Source organism: Cebus imitator, unplaced genomic scaffold (genome assembly GCF_001604975.1).
Source record: "Cebus imitator isolate Cc_AM_T3 unplaced genomic scaffold, Cebus_imitator-1.0 Scaffold185, whole genome shotgun sequence".
Classification (NCBI taxonomy): Eukaryota; Metazoa; Chordata; class Mammalia; order Primates; family Cebidae; genus Cebus; species Cebus imitator.
Window position 1 is genome coordinate 1088957 of NW_016107500.1, and position 20736 is coordinate 1109692.

The following is a 20736-nucleotide window of genomic DNA, read 5'->3' on the forward strand; positions in this document are numbered from 1 at the left end:
AAGGCGAGCATGTCAGACAAAACAGGTGTCTTCAGCCTTGGCTTCCTTTCAGCTGACTGCAGAATGCCTGTTTTTAACCAACAGTGAAAGGAAAACACATTGTGGGGCCAGAGCTGAAAGAAGGTCCAGAGCTCTGAGTCTGCAATTGGGTGATGTCGGCTGGGCTCAGAATGAAGGCTGGGATGGCTTCCTGAGCCCTTTTTATTTTTCATGCTTTTATTGATTTTGCAAACAAGGAGGCAGATGGCAGAGACCAGCAGAGAGGAGGCTCATGGCAAAGGGGCCTGCCTGGCTTTGAACTGGCGACATTGCCTGCTTGCTGTGTGATTCACTCAGGTTTCAAACCCTCTGTGCCTCGGTTTCCTTATTTGTAAAAGGGGACTAAGGTAAGTACTGCAGAGGGCCACCGCCTGTGTTGAATAAGAATCTGTGTGAAGTCATGAGCAGTTGGCCAGTGTCATGTCCTTGTGACCATGAGCTGTGGCCTGAGCCACTCCTCTGCTCCCCGTCAGCCCTTTCTGCTTCACTTCCGGAATCTTCTTGCTAAGAAGTCATTTCCCTGCATCTGTCTGTGCTGAAGGTCCCTAGATGGCAGAGTGTGACCAGCTTCCTTCACAGAATCACTCATTAGACGCCTGCTGTATGTGCTGTGGCTATGATGCTTATGGGACACAGATGAGGACCGGTTCCTGTGGAGGAGCTTCCTTCAGCGTGGGGTCAGAGGCAGGGAAGTAGGTGAACACACAAGAGAAAGAGCACTTCATGCCAGACACCACACAGAGCCTGAGGAGTCCATTCAGTGACAGTGGCTGTTCCAGCCAGGCCATTCAGGACGAGGTGACCCTGATGCCCAGCAGCACAGCAGAACTGCAAGGCCAGGCAGGACAGCCCTCCAGGCAGAAGGCACAGCCCAGGCAAAGGCCTGGAGAGTGACACAATTTGTGTATTTAGTGGATTCAGAAGGAGGTGAGTTTGCTGGTGCAGAGGAGGCCAGTGGGGATCCGGCAAGGTGTGCCAGCCTGGCGGATGATGGGGCTTCCTGGGCTGGGGAGGGGCCAGCACAGTGTTCTGAGCGTCCAGCCAGGGAACAGTGAGCTGAGGTTACCAGCTGTTCAGCCTTGGATGAGTCACCTGTTGTGTAACCTGGGCCAAGCCTGTGGTCATGTCTGGCCTCAGTCCTCACTGTGCCATGCGAGGGGAAAGCTGGGACCACAGACCCGTCCCACGCCCAAACGCCACGCTTCCCAGATCATCACCAGTCTGCCCATCAGCTGCTGAGCAGCTCCAGCTGCAACATGGAGCTCCCTGCAGTGGAATGCAACACAATAAATGTCCACTGCAGACCTACTATGCCCGCTCTCTGAACCCCGACAGTGGAGGATCCACAGGACACAGTCTTTACCCCCCAGGGGGCTGCCATGATATTCAGGGGATCAAAAACTATCTTGGCACTGTGACATTTTTGTGCAATACTATTTAAGGACATGTAATGGAAAGCCCAATGGTGCAGTCGGAGTTTAGAGGGGAGGGGTCATTGGTGAAGCAGTTTTGTGACTCCTCATGGATGTGGAATGGTGTGCGCTGGAACAATGAGGGGAGCAGCCCTAGATAGGCAGAGAAGGGAGCAGACTCATCAAAGGGAGCCAGTGAGGGGCTGAGCCCAGAGAAAAGCTAAGGAGCAGCCCAAGGAACGCACACTGCGGTGGCCAGAACCCCCACCTGGTAGAGAGCAAGGATGGTGGTCACTTTTGGGGAGCAGGTGTCAAGAAGGTATAAAAGGCTTCTGAGAGGCTGGGAATGGCTTGCCCTGGGGCATGACATGGGGACCTCAGGTATGGGCTAGAGGCAAAGGCTCATGCTGGGGAGGAGGTGAGCTGGGAGGGGAAGGTTTGCTGTGACTGGATGATGGAGGCTCCCTGGTGACAGCAGTCGCTCTACCTTGAATATTATTCGGGGGTGGCACCAATGTTGGTGTGGGGCCAGCCCCGCTGCTGGTGTGGACTACAGGGTAGGATATGGAGCCCAGAACAGCAGTCATGAAGCTGGAGGGCCTGGGCTTGGATAGTGGCATCAGGAGTGAGTATTTGGTGTAGTTAAAAGTCATTTCCACTTTGGGAGGCTGAGGCGGGTGGATCACTTGAGGTCAGGAGTCCAAGACCAGCCTGGACAACATGGTAAAACTCTATCTCTACCCAAAATACAAAAATTAGCCAGGCGTGGTGGTGGGCTCCTGTAATCCCAGCTGCTTGAGAGGCCGAGGCAGGAGAATCGCTTGAACCTGGGAGGTGAAGGTTGCAGTGAGCTGGGATGGTGCCACTGCACTCCAGCTTGGGCAACAAGAGTGACAAGAGTGAAACTTGTCGAAAAACAAACAAACGAAAAAAAAACCTAAGTCATTTCATGGCGAAATCAGAATCCTCATACACTGCTGGTGGGAATGCAGAATGGTGCAGCCACTTCAGAAAACCATTTGTTGTCTCCTCCAAGGACTCAACACAGTTGCCATATGGCTCAGCAGTTCCCCTCCTAGGTATAAGCCCAAGAGAAATGAAAATATATGTCTGCACAAACACTTGCACATACTACAAGTTACAGCAGCGTTATTCATAATAGCTAAAGAGTGGAAGGAACCCAAGTGTCTATCACCTGATGGGTGTATAAACAAAATGTGTTCTACCTGTATAATGGGATAGTATCTGGCCTTGAAAAATGAAATGCTGATCCGTGCTACAACATGGACAGACCTTGAAGACATTAAGCTAAGCCAAAGAAGCCAATCAGAAACTGACAAACATTGTGTAATTCCATTTATATGATGTGTCCGGAATAGTGAAATCTATAGAGATGAAAGTGGAGCAGTGCGTGCTTAGGAGTCGGGGCGGCTGAGGGGCTGGGGGCGTGGCTAAAGATAGAGGATTTCTTTTCTGAGGTGATTAAATGTTCTAGAATTGATTGTGGTTGCACATATCCGAGAATACTAAAAACTATTGAATTGTGCACTTTAAGTGGGTGAAATGTATTGCGTATCTTAATAAAGCTGTTTTTAAAAAGTCATTTCAAAGGCAGCATTCACCGAATTTTTGGATGGACTAGATACGGGAGATGAAAAGGAGGGAAGAGAAAGCCCGCTAGCCGTGGGTGCAGCGTGTTGTGTGCAGGAACTCACCTGCTCTTGGTGCAGCTCTTCTCTCTTTGCATTAGGATGGGTTCCAAAGTAAATCATGGCGTACACAGCCAGCGGAGAGAGAGCCACGCACAGCCAGGACATGCACAATTGTGAAATTACCGCTGAAAGGTAATTGTGAGACTGAGGTTTTGGAGGAAGAAGGCAAGCATTTGAAAGTCGGATAAGGAGAAGACATTTCGCCTCCGCCGTGAGTACTGCTCAGGGTACATATCTCAGGCCTTCCCCATTCGTCTGAGATGTTTTCTGGATCTGGGCAGGAATACACTTTGAAAGTGGCAGTAGATTAAATGGCCTGGAAGGGATAGAGCCCAAGCCCGGCTTTGTTGCTGCTTGCTTTATGACTTGGAACAAGCCATTTCATCTTCTACCCATCGCTCATAGCTACATTGGAGGTCACAGACTTCATAGATTTCTTTGGAAACTTGTTCGTGCTTAGAATGCAATAAAAAAAGTTGTTGTAAAGTATTTATATCCATGAGGTCTTTGAAAAATGCTGAGAACTGATAAAATGGTGATGTCAAGGTTATGGAGGTTCCTCTCTGATGATACATTTACAGAACTGCCACAGAAGAAAAGAGAGAATACTTTTATTAAAAATGAGACTCTTAAAGGAACATGCAGGGAATTTTCCCCCAACGTTTTCTGTGGGGAGGAATCCCCGCAAGAGCTCAAGAGCCAAGGCAAGAGCCTGAAGCCTCAGCCTGCTCTCAGATAAATGTAGAATTAGAAACAATTTGGAGACACAGCTACATACTTATTCCTATATATAATCATAAATAATCGCATAGCTATTCATATGTAATCACAAATATATACACATATATAATCATATATATATGTGTATATATTTATACAGGCCAAGAAGCAGGGGACTGAAGTGGCATTGGAAAAGAGGTGACCCTAAGGCAAGATGCTCTAAGTCCTCTGTCACGCCGGCATAAGGGCTGCTGGAGGACGCCTCGGCTGTGTGACAGTGTCAGCACTGGGAAAGCGCCTGCCGTTTAGCCAGCCAGGGAAGGAGGTGTCCAAAAAGGCAGAGACATCTCCTTGTTCGGAGGAGTGAGGAGAAAACTCCGCTCCTCCAAGCTCTTGTGGTAAGCCTGACGCCTGTCAGGGATGCCCACAGATATCCAGGGACTTAATTGTCTCTATGTGACGCTATGCTTCAGCGGTCACGCTCCATGGCGACTCTCACGTTCCGCTTCTGCACCTGGTTCCTCTTTTTCTTAGAAGATAAGAATTAGTAATAGTAACATAAATCATAGTGACCTTGCTATTTCTTGACAAGTATGAAAGAAGTGCTGATGTCTTAGGTTTTCTCCTCACCTCGCCTTCTTCAAAGTCTTGGGCCCCCTGTCTCTAAGACACGCAATTTACCTGACCCTGTCACTGACCACCATGACCTCATCCTACCTGCCCTGCCCCCTGCTTTGTACTCAGTAAAAGTCAGAGTGTCCAGGCACTCGGGGCACTGCTGGTCTCCAGGCTTTGGGTAGCAGTGGACTCCTGGGCCCAAACTCTCTTTTCTCCATCTCTGTGTCGTGTGACTTTATTTCTAATTTCTCATCTCCACACTAGCAGGAGGGACTCACTGGACCCTATAGGGCTGGACCCTATGATTTTCCAAATTGCAAGTTTCCCTTTCCTACTGTAGCTATAAACAAAGCCCAGTAAGTGAAGTGAAGATCTTTTCTTCTTGGGCAAACAGAACTTCCTTTTGATACAATCTTCTTATTTCTCTAACACACCCTTTGATGCTGGTAGGTGGAAAGGCTCAGTAGTAATCAATATTCATTGACACCACCCCCTTCCATGGGCAGGAATATTGCGGGAGGTGGGAACATAGAAGGCCTTGCTCATCTCTCTTGTTTTCTTCTCCTGCACCTTGGAGCAGGGGGCCTGGCTAGGCTGGCGGATTAGCTTGTTCTCACACTGATGTTAACGACATATCTAAGACTGGGTAATTTATAAGGAAAGAGGTTTAATTGAGTCACACTTCCACATGGCCAGGAAAGCCTCAGGAAACTTATAATCATGGCAAAGGGGAAGGAAGACACATCTTACATGACAGCAGGCAAGAGAGAATGAGAGCCAAGTGAAAGGGGAAACCCCCTATAAAACCATCAGATTTCGTGATACTTACTCACCGCCATGAGAACAGTATGGGGAACACCGACTCCACTATTCAATTATCTCTCACTGGGTCCCTCCTACAACATGTGGGATTATGGGAGCTACAATTCAAGATCAGATTTGGGTGGGGACACAGCCAAGCCATATCAGCTGGCGTCATTTGGCAGGTATCTGCTCTAGGCTTTGCTTGTGGGCCGGCTTCCATCTACATTTAATGTGACAAATGAAAACCAAGAGAGAAGCCAGATGCAAGAACTCCTTCATGTGAATTCACCTGGGCAGGGAGATTAGAGAAAAAAAATGAAGCTTCAGATTGCCAGCCAACAAAATCAGTGCGGGTCATTCTAGACTCAGTGGAGGTCAGAAAAGATGAAACTGACCTGGGCCATTTGGCTGAACTTTCTGTGTCATAACGAACCTCACGCTGGGTCTGCCTGGCTTTTCCCTTCCTCCTCCTGCCTCCCTCTTCCCTTCCTACCCCGGGTGCTTGTAAATGACCTGAAGTCTCCCCCAACAGTGAGGACACCAGGGAGACCACAGTCTGTGAGCTGGGCGTGCAGACACTCATGATGCTAACTGTGGTGGTTCATACTGGAGGTTGGGAGCCTTGGAGTTGGGGAGCTGAAAAGAATGAGGGTGAAGGAATTTAGGAGCTCTTAGGAAAAGACCAGAGTAGCTACAGTAGACAGGTGGGAATTTAAGGAAAGATAGTCTCCAAGGACTGAGGCGCCCGGACCCGCAGAGAGCAGCCACCTGGGGGTCTGCAGGGCAAACAGATGGTCCTTAGCCTTCATGGCTGGGGGTGGAAGTATCGGGGGAGCCCATTTAGGTTCCACAAACTAAAAAAAGGGAGAGGAAGGAGCAGAGCCTTCTGCGCCTAGGGGGAAAACATTGGATTTGGAGGTCAGATTCTGAAGTACCTGGGCCCAGACCGAAAAGTGTCCAGCTTCCTCAGGGACCAAATGGCTGATCTGGGCTGAAAGGGCCATTTGCCCTAAGTGGCCTGAAGTGGGGAAGAGAAGGGCTCGTGTCTGCTGCATCAGTGAAGCCTGTGCTGTGGGGAGCTGGAGGGGAAAGGGAAGGGAAGGAGCAGGTTCGGGACTCAGTCATCCCTGCTCCAGGGCTCGGTCAACCCCACACTGAGTCTCAATTTGTCCAGTGCTGAGGCTCGGTTGTGAAGTGAAGTCCTTGGGTGTAAAACAGGAGGTGGCACTTTGGAAGGTGAGGTGGGTAAATCACCTGAGGTCAGGAGTTGGAGACTAGCTTGGCCAACACGGCAAAACCCCATCTTTAATAAAAAATACAAAAATTAGCTGGATATGGTGGCAGGTGTCTGTAATCCCAGCTACCCGGGAGGCTGAGGCAGGGAGAATTGCTTGAACCTGTGAGGCAGAGGTTGCAGTGAGCAGAGATCACGCCACTGCACTCCAGCCTGGGCAACAGAGCGAGACTCAGTCTCCAAAAAAAAATAAATAAATAAAAAGAGGAGGTGGGATCCTATGCACAAGTGAATTCAGCCTCCTTTGTGGGAAATGGGAACTGAAGGCAGAGGAGGAACGCACATGCAAACAGGTCGTCAGTTCGGTGGCAGGGCCAGTTTTGCCTTTCTCAATGAAGTAAGTAAGAAGCGGGATGGTCAGTGAGAGTGGGAAGAGTCTCAGTGGAGACAGGAGGAGCCTGAGGCCCGGGGAGGCATGAGGTTGGGTGCTGGGCAGTGCCAGGGCCCAGTGGATGTCCCTGGCCGTGAGGTTGAATGAGGCCGGCATGGCGAGTGCTATTTTTCTAGCTATATTCAGCTGCCCAGACATAGGAGCAGAGTTGGGGAAATTGGATTTAACTGACTTGGGGATTTGCCAGGAGTGTGGACGTGGGTGATGACGTGGGTGCTGATGTCCTTGGAAACTGTGGAGGAAGTGGCAGTGTGCATGGCACACAGCCTGCAGGTGCAGACTGCTGGGGCCTTGATAATTACAGGTTCTGAGTGTCAGGGCTGAGGCGGGGCCTGAGACTCAGCATTCCTCGCCGGCACTCAGGGAAGGCTGCAGCTGCCGGCCAGGAAGCACACTTCACACAGCAGGCTGCATGGGACAGCGGTGGCAAGAGGGCACAGAGCTTCGAGGGCCTGGGCAGGGAAAGGGTCTTCGGGGGCAGCTGTCACAGTGAAACTGCAAAAGAACTGACATAACAAACTCCATTTTTGTCTAAGGGATCTCTACCCGTTCCTGCGTGTAGGCTAGCATAATTTTAGAGCACTGAGATAATACGCAAAAACAGCAGTCGAGGAGTTCTAAAAACTAACTCTGGGGTGAGAGGGAAAGTATGCAAACAACTATGTTTTGTGAAGGGAGCAGGGCGACTGACCAAGCACAGATGCGTTCCCCCACTGCTCGGACTCTCCCTGCTGCCCAGGGCTCTGCAGCTGTGAGTTCCCTTTTGCTCCCAATCCCCATTCCCCGCGCCCGACCCCCTTAACCTGCAGAGAGCCTGAAATATGAACTGATTTCCAGAGGTGCTTTTAGATGCTATACGGCCACCATCTTGCTTTCCTGGCAGTCTGAATAAACCTGCTTTTCCTCCCACCAACTCTTATCTCTTGACTTTTGGCTTTTGAGTGATGAGCAGCTGAGCCTGGGTTCAGGTACACAGTGAGAGGTAGGGGGGACTCGGCCCTGCTCCCCCAGCACTGGTGAACTGGGTGTGGGAGAGAAAGGAGGACTCCAGGCAACGCGACGCCTTCTAGGAACAGTCAGCTTTTCATGACAGAACGGAGGGAATGAGGCTTCAGAACACAGGGTGAGGTGATGGAAGGTCCCGCTGGAGCTCTAGCCTAGGAGGTCCTCGGCTCAGGGAAAGGGGCGCTGAAGAGCCCACAGGAGGGCCAGGAGAGTGCGGGCCGCCGAGGCCACAGAAGCAGGGGGTGGGGTGACACCAACCTCCACAGACTCCACAGCTTGTCTGCATGATGTGCCAATGCTGGTGCTGGGACACCCGTGCCAGCTCCTTTGGAGACAGGGGTGGGCAGGGGTGGAGACGGGCTGAGGGAGGCAGGCCAGATCAGGGAGTTGGGTGCATTGTGTCTGGGAGGTGCTGGCACTGATCTCGTGGAGAAGGAAGCAGGCCTTACAGGGTCATGGAGCTTTGCACAGGGGACCCAGCAGGGATGGTGGTGGCCGGGTGAAAGGACTCCAGCAGCAGGCACATAGCCAGCACAGGTGTGGTGTGGGTGGCGTGAGGGACATGGTCTCAGGGGCACAAGAAGCTCTACGTCCCCCAGATATTTCCGCATTCCCACGTTACATGTTCTTTGGTGGAGGTGACTGACATTCTAATGAATGCACCAATGACGACACAAAGTGTGAATTAGTTTCCTGGGGCAGCTGTAACCAATTACCATGAATTGGGTAACTTGAAGTCACAGAAATGTGTTCTGTCACATTTCTAGACCCCAGAAAACTGGAATGGTGGTGTCAGCAGGCCTGTGCCCCCTCTAAGGGCAGGAGGGAGGGATCCTTCCTCCTCCTCCGGCTTGTGAGGGTGCTGGCCGCCCTCGGTGCTCCGTGGCTGTGGCCGCAGGGCTCCCGTCTCCACCCCCATCTTCATGCCACTGCCTGTCCTGTGTCTCTGCCTGCAGACCTCCCTCTCCTCTTAGGACACCAGTCATTGGATCACATGTCCAGTATGGCACCTTAACCTGATGACTATTTCCTATAAAAGGTCACATCCACAGGTAAAAGGGGCTGAGACTTCAGCATATCTACTGGGGACACAAATTGTGTCCCACTACAAATTTGCCCACTACAGAGGGGAATTATGTGAAGCAGCCACGAGTCATTCACCCCTGAATTGACCACCTCCCCCTTTAGCTCTCCAGCTGGTTACTTAGAGCCCAGGCAGAGGGCCCACTGGGAAGGGCTACAGGAAGAAGGCAACCAGCGCCAGGTATGGAGGCCAGGAACGCACTGGAGGGAACGGGGCTGGGGCTGGGGTCAGAGACCAGGCCCCAGGGGGAAGTTTCATGGTCTAGGAAGGGGGCGAACAGGGGCTGAAGATGCCTGTGAACTCCATCCTGGGTAGACCGTTTGCTCTTTCAGTATTTCTGGGATGCAAGATTCTCAGGGATGCTCAGAGCCCATGACCGCTTTACATGCCGAGGAGCAGGGAATGGATACATGACAGAGTGGAGAAAATACTTTTTGGCATGGCCGAGTTCTGCTGAGGGCCCTCTTTCTGCTTGTAGATAGCCTGTGTCTTCATGTGACCTTGCTCTGTGTGTGTGTGTGTGTGTGTGTGTGTGTGTGTGTGTGTGTAAACATGGAGTGGGGGAGAGAGAGGGAGAAAGGAGGGATTAAAGAGCTCTCTTGCTTTTTCTTATAAGGACACCGGTTTCCCCATCAGGGCCCCACCTGCATGGCCTCATCTAGACCTAATCACCTCCCAAAGAGCCCACCTCCACCTGCCGTCACACTGGGCTTTAGGGTTCCACATGTGAACTTTGGAGAGACACAAACATTCCGTCCATAACAGGACCCAAACTGAAGGAAACACTTAGCCCCATTCATCCCGACCATTTTCTGTCCCTTTTTGAAGATATCATGGTGACTTTGACAGGATCGAAGTAGAATAAGCAGAAAGCATCCAACGTCCAGCCACGGCAGAGGGCAGGTCCCTAAGCCAGGATGCCGTCGGGGATGTGTTTCCATTTCCGGGTCCTACTCCCTAGGAGGGGAGCGCTGTGCAGGGAGTTAGTGAGAAGGGAACGTTCTTCCCGAGGCTGCTTTTGACATCACCCCCAATAAGTGTGAGTAGGTGAGATGGGGTGGGGGCTGGGGCTGGGTTTGCAACTCTTGTCTTGGGAGACCCTCCCCGCTAGGCCTGCCCACCAGGACAGTTGGGGCAGAGCCATGCTTCAGAACACCCACCTTTTGGCACAGAGTGGTGTCGGCAGAGTTCCTTACATCAAATGCATCTTCCTACGTCAACAGGCCCACTGAGGTGCTCAGCAGTTGCCCACTTCCCACCCTAGGGTGCCCACCTGTGCCTCTGGGCACACAGTGATATCCTTCCACCGCAACCTCTGTGGCTCTGGGGCTCCCCAGGCTGTGCTCCTTATGCTCTGAGGGAACCATGGAGTAGCCCAAGGACCAAGGGAGGACTTTGGCACAGCCAGTGTCTTAGGTCTTCAGTAGTCCTGTCCTGGGGGGTGCGGTGCGTTTGTTGGTAAGGACCCTCCTGCTGTACCCGCGGCACAGGCCACCTGGGCCTCACGTCTGGCTGGTGGATTTCCAAAACAAGCAATCATAAGACATATGCCACATTTTCTTTTGGCCCTAACTGGGAAAACTTTTCTTCTGAGCCTGCCGGATGGTACCACCAGAATGCTCTGAATGGCTTTGTGTTGTAGTAACTTAACCTGGGTTAGCCTAACTGACTCCATCTTAGCTGCAAACCTGACAAGCACTCTCGGGCCTCTCCCTCCCTGCCTCGGCCCCTCAGGTGCATTACTGGGTCACGCTGCACTCCAAGCTTTGAACCGTTGAGAGTGGTTCACAGTGTTCCCAGTACCTGTAACCTCATCCTGCTCAGCAAGCCTATCTGCTATTGTGAATACCTTCTTTGGTGATATATTGTATGGAAAGTTCCCCTGCTACCCCCCTTAGTGATTCTATGGAAATACCCTTAGCAACCAACAACGCTGGGAACCTCTCTGAAGCGGGGAGCAGGGGCTCACAGCCCCAAAGGGACTCCCCCAAGGCCTCCAGGCTATGGTTCTGGTTCAGGATCTGTCTGGACAGAGTTGGGTCTAAACCACTGGTTTCCAACCAAGGGCAATTTTTATTCTCTAGGGACATTTGGCAATCTTTATAGATATTTTTTTTTTTTGCTTGGTATGTATATATTTTTAATTGAGGTGAAATTCATTCATATAACATGAAAATAACCATTTTAATGTGAACCACTCAATGGCGTTGACCACATACACAATGTTGTGCAACTACAACTGTATTTATTTATTTATTTTTGAGACAGAGTTTCACTCTTGTCGCCAGGCTGGAGTGCAGTGGCATGATCTCAGCTGACTGCAATCCCCGTCTCCGGGGTTCAAGTGGCTCTCCTGCCTCAGCCTCCTGAGTAGCTTACGGGCACCTACCATCACACCCAGCTAATTTTTGTACTTTTAGTAGAGACGGGGTTTCGCCATGTTGGCCAGGCTGGTCTTGAACTCATGACCTCAGGTGATCCACCCACCTCGGCCTTCCAAAGTGCTGGGATTATAGATGTGAGCCACCATGCCCGGCGCAACTACTACTTTAAATGTTTAAAATGTTTAAAAATGTTTAAATATTTAAAAACATTTTCAATTAAAAGGAAACCAATCCCCATCAGGCAGGTTCTCTGTATTTTCACTCTTTCTAGCTCCTGGCAACCTCCAGTGTGCATTCTGTCTCTGCGATTTACCCAGCTTGGATAGCTCATATAAATCGAACCACACACCATACACACTTCTGTATCTGGCTTCTGTCATTTAGCATTATATTTTTGAGGTTCATCCCTGTTACAGCATGTATCGGTATTGCATTCCTTTCTGTGGATGAGTAATATTCTGTTGTATGGATAGACTGCAATTTGTTTACCCATTCATCCGTAAATGGGCATTTGATTGTTTCTGCCCCTTGGCTATTGCAAATAGTGCCGCTATGAACATCCATGTACGTCTGCAGACATTTTTGGTTGTCATAATTGGAAGGGAGGTGTGCTACTGGCATCAAATGGGTAGAGGCCCAGGATGCTGCTAAACATCCTACTGTGTGCAGGAGAGTCTCACACAACAAAGAACTATCCAGTGCAGAATGTCGGCAGGGCTGGGGTTGAGAAACCAGTCCTTGCATTTCCACGTAAAGGCTAGAACTCATTGGACCCCAAATCTGCTTTGTCAAAAAAGTTACTTTTGTAGACATTCATATCTTTGAGCCCTCTTTGTCTCCACTGGAAAATCCTGTTAACTCTCCCTTCAGGGTATGTCTACAATCCCGCTGTCTCTCTGCTTCCATTTACCACAGCATCCAAACAAGCTCCGATCATCTCTTCTCTGGATCCAGCAAGGGCCTCATGCTTGAACCACCCACACCGATGCCTTCAGTTTGCATGTGGCTGTGCGACGGTGGCCCAGGTCCCTAGGTGGCCCCCAGAGGGCCCATGTGGCCAGGCTGTCCTTCCTTCTGCACGCTCTTCCCCTGTCTTCCCCACTTATCCCACTGTAGCACACTGGCCTTCTTCCTGGTCCCGGAACACACTCTGGGTTTCCCAGGGTGGATTCTTTGCTCTTGCCGTTCCCTTGGCCTTGAAAGCTGTTCCTTCAAACATTTGCATGAGCTGACCTCACTTCGGTTAGTGTGGTCTCTGCTGACGTGCTGCCTTCTCAGAGGTCTTCCCTGTCCAAGCCTCTGTCTTTCCCTCTTGCTCTGTTCTGTTTTTCAGAGCACTTGTTGTTCCCTAGTCATAAAGAATGTTTGTTATATTTATTTGTGTATGTTTCACTCTTTTTTTTGTCCTCTCTGCTAGAATGTCAGTTCCATTGTGCAGGAACTTTGTCTTTGCAGGGCTCTCAGCTCCAGGAATAGTGTCTGCCACATAAACGCTCAGTGAATACTTGTAGGATGAGCAAACGATTATGTTTTGTGAATGAGCTCAGGCTCCCTGAAACATTACACTCTCAGGGATTATGATCCTTTGAAATGCAGTGTTGAACTCAAAGGTGTGTGCAAAAAACATCCTCAAGCAAGTAAACCAGAGGTCACAGTTTGCATGTGGTATTATTGCAAGCACCTGCTCATGCTTGTTTGTATGTGTATTTTTAATGTAGAAGAGTCTCTCCTACTCTTACTCAGAGGCTGTTTAAGACTTTGACTTTTGATAAATTTCCAACAAATGTTATAGACTGCTTTTCCAGGCTACAACAGGCTGGATGCAGAAAATCAGAGTGCATCAGACTTGTGGATTGAGACTGAAGGCTGCAACAGGAGATGAGAGCAACTCAGAATTATCTAACGCAGGCCAAGAACTCAAAAGCTCAGAGCCATCTGCATGTTGGGCAGGTAGCTCTGCACACCAGCACTTACCTGAGGCAGGGGTCTGGACAATACCGGGACAGCTCCTACCCCTGAGTCTCACTCTGAATCACCACGGTGTTTGTAACTAAGGCAGAATTCTTTACTTGAAAGTATGATAATGTGCATCCATATTTCAGTGTTTTTATCCAAGATGGCTAAAACTCTTCAAGTTTTGTTTAAACTTTAAGATTTTTGTGGATTGGAAAACCACCTCTGTGGATCAACACATCCTACAATGATGCTGGAGAATGAAGGGTTGCCATAAATGAGCTCATGTGCTGGTAGACCAGAATAAATCTAAGGCTGGCCATGACCAGTATTTCTGCTATGGGGGAAGTCCAAGACTGGGATCCCTGAGGACTAGCTTCTGATGGGCAGGAGAACCAAGAAAATCCTAGGAAAACTCAGCTGCTGAGAAGCTGTCTTCCTAGCTAGGCTGGCTCAGAAGTTCTACACCAAAAAGTTTCAAATTCTGTGCTTACTTGCTTAGAATTGTTAATGGAACATGGCCCATGTCCAGTCTCTGTTCACCACTTCCCATTCTCACTCTGTGCTGTGCACTTGCACAGGTATATAGAGACACGTGTGCATGCCAATCACTACTCTTATTGACAGGTAGATCTACTGGATCTACTGGAGATTGCAGTGCATTGATATCAGAGTATGATGAGAACAAATAAAAGAATAAGGGTACAGAGTAACCAGCTTCATTGAGTGACTCATCCATCAGCCTACCCATCCATTTATTCATCCATCCATCCATCCATCCATCCACCTACCCACCCACCCAAGCATCCATACAACTATGCATCCATCCATCTATCCATCAATCATCCATCCACCCAAGCATCCAACCATCCACCCATCCATCCATCCATCCATCCATCCACCCAAGTATCCATTGAATCATCCATCCATCCAACTGTCCATCCATACATCCACCCAAGCATCTATCCAACCATCCATCCATCTATCATCTGTCCACTCAAACATCCATCCCACTGTCCATCCATCCATCCATTCATCCATCTACTTATCCATCTATCCATCTGTCAATCCATCATCCATCCCTCTATCCATCCCTTTACTCAACTAACCATCCAAGCATCCATCCCTTCATCCATCCATCCATCTATCCATCCATCCATCCATCCATCCATCCATCTCTTTATACAATCATCCATCCAACTATTCCCCTTTCCACCCATTTAACAACTTCTCACTGGGCACCTACTGTGTCCAGACATTGTGCCAACCATCTGATAATAGGCAGTGGACATGACAGACCCAGGTCCAGCCTTCATGACACTTAGATAAAAAGCCAGAAATGAAAGGACATGAAGGATTATTTCTCACTCTTTCCTATTAGTGATGGCACAATGAGGCCTAGAAAGATGACCACCCATCAAGAAGGAGGAGGTGGTGGAGCTGGATGAGAATACACATGTTTTGATTTCCCACCCAGTGTTCTCAGAGGCTGCTGTGAGCTCACCAGAACTCTGCAGGCCATGACCCTGACTGAGCTTTTCTGAAGTCATGTAATGAAGAGATTGCCGATGCTCTGTATTAGGGTTCTCCAGAGAAACAGAATCAGAACCAGTAAGATATGTGTGTGTGTGTTTGTGTGTGTGTGTGTGTGTGTGTGTGTGTGTATACAGTGTGGGGGTTAGGGGAGTCAACCTCTGAGTAATTGAAGATCTGTTTCTAACTGCTGCCCTTTCAAAACTTTTGACTCCCAAAAAACCTACTAGTAAAGGATTTTTGACCTGAAACCTTACTGATAGCATAATTAACACATATTTTATATGCTATACGTGCTAAATACTGTATTCTTACAATAAAGTAAGCTAGAGAAAATTTTATTAAGAAAATCATAAGGAACACAAGAGATATTTACTATTCATTAAGTGGAAATGGATCCTCATAAAGGTCTTCATCCTCATGGTCTTCACATTGAATAGGCTAAGAAGGAGAAAGAGAAGGGATTAGTCTTGCTGTCTCAGGGGTGGCAGAAGCAGAAGAAGATCTGAGTATAAGTGAACCCATGTAGTTAAAACCCATGTTCAAGGGTCCACTGTGGGGCATGTGTGTGTGTACACACATAGAGTTTACGTATATGTAATGATCTGCAGTTAGCAAGCTGGGCTCAGAGCCAAAAGCAAGAAAACTGACAGCCCAGTGTGAAGGTCATCGGGCAGGAAAAACTCCCCCCTACTTAAGAAAGAATCACCCTCTATGTTCTAGTCTATGAGCTACACATTAGGGAGGGCAATCCACTTTATTCAGTTTATTGATTTAAATGCTAATCACACTCCAAAGCACACTCACAGACACACCTAGAATAAAGTTTGACCAAATATCTGGGCACCGTATGGCCCAGTAAAATTGACACATAAAATTAACCCTCACATGCTACGAGGAGCTGCAGACCTGCCCAGCAGGAAGAGGTCGTAGGATGTGAGAGGTGTTGTGCATGACGGGGGTGGTTTGGTAGCTGCGCTGTAGCAAAGCTGAATGGTCACCGTGAAAGCCAAACACACCGTCCTTCCCTTCCTGGTATGTAATGCTATGAGCATCTGGGAAGAGGGAGAAATCAATTTTCTTTTTTTGTTTTGAAGGGAGAGCTTTTGGATGGCTATTCTTTTGTGTGTATGGACTATTTTCTATTGCTCCTGAGCAGTGTTCTTTGAGAACCTGAGAATCCATCCTAGGAGATAATAAACAATACACACAACAGAGGAAAGAGAACACTTCACATCTGCACACTTTTCTTTTCTTTTTTTGAGACAGGATCTCACTCTGTCACCCAGACTGGAGTGCAATGGCGTGATCTCAGCTCACTGAAACCTCCAGCTCCCAGGCTCAAGTGATTCTCCTGCCTGAACCTCCCTAGTAGCTGGAATGACAGGTGCACACCACTACTGCCCGGCTATTTTTTGTATTTTTAGTAGAGACGGGTTTCACCATTTTGGCCAGGCTGATCTCAAACTCCTGACCTTAAATGATCCACCCTCCTCGGCCTCCCAAAGTGCTAGGATTACAGATGTGAACCACTGTGCCTGGACTCACATCTGCACACTTCTAACTAGAATCTGCTCTGCCTTGAAATTAGGCCTACTAGCTTTTTAGTTTTTCTGTTAAAGAACAGCAGAAAAAATTGCTGTTTGATGACTCTGGTGGTGATTGTACATCCTCAGTAAGCCTAAATTGGAGAGTTAGAGAGCCGGGAGTGGCTGTCAGCTCTGGTCTACATATTTTTTCCTGAGGAGAGCAGTAAAATACAGCAGAACGCTTTGGAATGGTCACCTGGTGATCAGGCCTGGGGACCTGTACAGGGAAGAGAACAGTTCTTTGCCCCAAAGACTGAGCGACCACACTCACTCCGAGGTCCTAGACAATTTGAAGACTGAGGGTCCGTACTCTTGCACAGAGGGCAGGGGTGGAGCAGGTCACAATCAGGTGTTGCTTGATTTGGTATTCTGTAGGAACAAGGTCCAGTGAAGACCAATTGGCTGGTTTTTTGCCTATCGGTAAGATGTCTGCTTGTGGTGAAAGTCCAAGTTTGGAATAGCCCAGAGAAAGGGGAGTCCCACCTTGAGTGGATCCTTGAGCCTCGAATGGGTGATGTTGACACAGAGGTATGGGATACTGGAGATGGGAGACAAGAAGTCTGGTCCTGAGGTCCCTGCAGGAGTTCCTTCTGTGGCCCTGGATTGATGACTCTGGGTAACAAGTGGCAATCTGCGCGATGAGCAGCTGCATTGGAGGGCTCTGTGGCAGGCAAACATGGTAGGCCACAGCCTGGGTTAGGAGACTTCTTGGGCAGTGAAGTCACAAGGGCATGCCAGCTTCTGAGCCCCTTGGGGTGTTGAGGCCTGCATTTGCAGGGAGCCCGCAGGCCAGCCCTCTCTAGACTCTCTGAGGAGAAATCGTTTCTCCTGATCACCAGGGAAAGCAGCAGCTCCGGGGAGGAATGGACAAATTTCTGCTCCCAGCTTGTGGACTTGAAAGAAGTCAAGAGGCCTAGACTTTCCTTGCCCTGGGTTGGCTTGTCCCAGCACCATCTTGGTTGTCTTCTAGGCTCTCTGGGTCCTACGTGGCAAAGACCTATTGACAGGGCCCCCAAAGGACCAAGGGGCTCCCAGGGTCACCACAACCAGAGGCGGGGGCTGAACCTGAACCTGGTGAGATCTAAAGGCATTTAGCAAGGTGGTGTTAGCGGATAGAAGGGACGGACGAGAACACCAGGCAGAGTGTTGAGTAGAAGGGTGTCCAATAGGAAACCCCAGTCAGGGCTGTGGAATGAGGAATGATGGCATCAAAACCTCAGCCAAAGCCAGCACAGGGGCATCTGAAGGAGGCAGGATGTGGTGCTGGAGGACCGAGGCACTGTTTACAGGGCTCTTGGCCTTAGCTGGCGAGGACCGCACAGCGCAGTGCTGAGCTACCTTGCACTACTGAATTTCTTGTGTTTTATCATTTGTCCTTTGTCACTTGTCCATATTGTCTTTAAGTCTGTTGATACGACTGTGGTTTCTCTTTGATAATAAGTACCCAGGGGAAGGGGCCAGGTACAGATCCAACCACTCAGGAGAGTGTCTACAGCCGTTTGTTTTTTGCTCAACCTAACTTCAAAAATAAATGTGATAGAATTTTTCACTTTCTTAGTGACCTGAGAGAGGTTCAGCACATTCTTCTCATGGTCCACCATTCACTTATGCATTCGATAAACAGTCATTGAACTTCTTTGCACTTTGCCTGGTACTATGGTGTTAAAAGATGGGTCATGGATTCTTTTTTTTTTTTTTTTTTTGAGATAGAATCTCACTTTGTTACCAGACTGGAATGCAGTGGCAAGCTCTTCGCTCATTGCAACCTCTGCTCCCGGGTTCAAGTGATTCTCCTGCCTCAGCCTCGCGAATAGCTGGGACTACAGACACAGGCCACCATGCCCAGCTAATTTTTGTATATTTAGTAGAGACGGGGTTTCACCATGTTGGTCAGGATGGTCTCGATCTCTTGACCTCGTGATCTGCCTGCCTCGGCCTCCCAAAGTGCTGGGGTTACAAATGTGAGCCACTGAGCCTGGCTGAAGCATGGATTCTGTTTTTCCAGGGAGTTAGTTACATGAATAATTTTAATACAAGGTGAAGACTTGCAAACTATTCAATCATCTTCCAAGAAAACCCAATAGAATCAACAAATGATTACAATAAAAAGAAAATTTACTAATGTTGATGGATACCTGATCAGTTCAAAAAAAAAAAAAATCCAGTGTTTCTCTAAAACAGAAATAACCAGCTAGAAAAACAAAATATAAAGTATCTGGAAATCATTTAAGAGTATATGAAGCTTCTAAGGGGAACATTTAAAACTTAATGACAGATATGTTAGATAATAGAAATTGATGTGAATAAACAGAAAAGAATGCCTCTCCAAGATGGGATGACAATATTTTTTTTTTTTTTTTCCCATTTATTTATTTTATTGTATTTTAGGTTTTGGGGTACATGTGAAGAACATGCAAAATTGTTGCATAGGAACACACGTGGCAGTGTGATTTGCTGCCTTCCTCCCCATCACCTACATCTGGCATTTCTCCCCCTGCTATCCCCCCCAGCTCCCCACCCCCCACTGTCCCTCCCCAAAGGGAGGGGATGACAATATTTTTAAAGAAGATAGTTCTTAAATTAAGTGAGACATCCAATAAGTGAAGTTTTTTTGAAGGAACTTGATAAACTTATTATAAAATTTGTCAGAACCTAAAAATGTCTGAAAGAAAGGAGTGGGAAAGGGGACGTGTCCTACTAGGTATAAGGACATTCTGTAAAGATGCAGTAACAGAGATGATATGGTATTTTTTAAAGAAAAAAGCAGCCAAGGAAACATAGGACAGAGCTCAGAGCGAGATCCTGGGAATCCCACATGGGAATAGAATAGACAACAAAGATGGTACCGCCTTAAAGCGATAGAAGATAATGTAAGTGATATCTTTGTAACATAGAAGTGGAGAAAGACCTGTAAATCCCAAAACGCCATAACTGAAAAAACTCTTGATGATTTTAGTATTACTCTGATAAAGATTTCTGTTCAATGCTGACTGGGAGAAGAGATGTATAATGTCTAAAACCGTTCAGTGAAAAATAAGTAGACTATGAGAGGAAACACTGAAATTAACAAGGAAAGGGCAGGAACCCTAATAGAAAAATGAGCAAAGTATGCAAAGAGGCAATTTACAGCAGAAGAAACATCAAAGACTTGCAAAAAGAGCGAGTTGTTTAAACGTGCTAGTAATTAAAGAATTTGCAAATTGAAAGACACTATCACTTTACACCCATTAAAACTCCCACTTTATACCATTAGGCTTGAAAATGTTTGCAAGTTGGATAATGTCATTTGTGTCTAGGGATATAACTTTCTCCTGGGGGGGTAAGGGGTGAGAAGTGGGGAGGGGAAGTATGGACTAGTGTAGTCACTCTTTAGCACAATCCGTCAGAATTAGTGACATTAGGTATACATGTATCTATGCTCCAGCAGCTCTGCTCCTACAAATGGATCCTAAAGAGACTCTCACCAAGATTCTTAAGGTAACCCGTGTGAAGGTGTTCATGGCAGCATCCCTTATGTGGGTGGGAGGATGGAGGCCACGTGGGAGTCGTCTCCAGGGAGTGGGCAGGTAGAACATGGAGCAGGCCCCTGCGATCGTGCAGTCTTCTCTGTCAGCCTTGGGGGGAGACTCCAGTTTCCAGTTATCCAGTCAAGCCTCATGTAGGTGTTGCTCTAAGGGAATTTTGTAGGTGTGATTAAGGTCTACAATTGTTAGTGTAAAGGGTTCCCAATCCAGACCCCAAGAGAGGGTTCTTGAACCTCTTGCAAGAAAGAATTTGGGAGGTAAAGAGTAAAGTGAAAGCAAGTTTATCAAGAAAATAAATGAATAGAAGAATGACTACTCCATAGGCAGAGCAGAGGGGTGGGCTGCTGAACTGGTCATGTGCATAGTTACTTCTTGATTGTATGCTAAACAAGGGGTAGATTATTCATGAATTTCCAGGGAAGGGGTGGGAAATTCCTGGAACTGAGGATTTCTCTCCTTTTTAGACCATATAGAGTAACTTTCGGGCCTTGCCATGGTGTCTGTAAGCTATCATGGTACTGGTGGCAGTGTCTCTTCACAGGCTAATGTATGATAACTAGCATACAATGAGCAGTGAGGATGACCAGAGGTCACTTTCATCGCCATCTTGGTTTTGGTGAGTTTTGGCTGGCTTCTTCACCTCAACCTGTTTTATCAGCAAGGTCTTTGTGGCC

At 48.2% G+C, this 20736-nt stretch overlaps 1 pseudogene; it reads left to right on the top strand.

The window, feature by feature from the left end:
- The first annotated feature begins 3221 nt into the window (after positions 1 to 3221).
- The window catches only part of LOC108316257, an 18591-nt pseudogene continuing 1076 nt past the window's right edge, over positions 3222 to 20736 (top strand).